Here is a 742-nt window from a genome sequence, read left to right on the forward strand (position 1 = left end):
TGATCTGGGCCAAAGAAAGAGTCTATGCATATATATGGGAACAAAGTCCTGCCAGCTCCAGGATAAAGGACCAACTATTAGCTACCCTAGAGTCCAAATTTTCATTAAAATTGGAAAAGAATGGGCTTCTGCTGAACAATTAAAAGAAACAACAAAGGATTTCCTTTTTAGAGATCCTTACTTACTGTGTCTGTAGTACAGGTGGCAGAGACAGATAGATAGATTCTCCTCTCTAGAATAAAGCCAGCCTCCCTTAAACAGGCTCAAGAATAAAACTATTGAAAGCAAGAAAGCTATGCCTGTGAACCTCTGAATGATCTGAGTCTTTTCTTCAAAAGTAAGACTACAGTACTGCTCCAGGTTGAGATAAGTAGAGTTACGCATTACCCATAATGCATCACAGCTTATATGGGCATCTATCTTGAGATGGAGGTTTTTAATTAGATCTGTAATGCAGATAAACTTGTTAGGACTCCCAGCTCTCAGTTTTTGGGTATTTTAATGATTATCCCTCTTTTCCATGCTTTCTCTTCCAAGGAAAAGAGGTAATAAAACATAGAAAAATTTTATAAATAATAATGTGGAAAAATAGTGTTTCTAATTATTGGACCTGTCATAGTCCACCTTTTAATACCGACCAAGAAATATTCTGACTTGCTCCTTCTCTGCTTGAGTCTGCATCTTCAACACAATATAAAGCCTTCCCATTTGAGGCTTCTGGTGATGACTGTAGACCATGACT

This window comes from Octodon degus, unplaced genomic scaffold (genome assembly GCF_000260255.1).
Source record: "Octodon degus isolate 3935 unplaced genomic scaffold, OctDeg1.0 scaffold00007, whole genome shotgun sequence".
NCBI lineage: Eukaryota > Metazoa > Chordata > Mammalia > Rodentia > Octodontidae > Octodon > Octodon degus.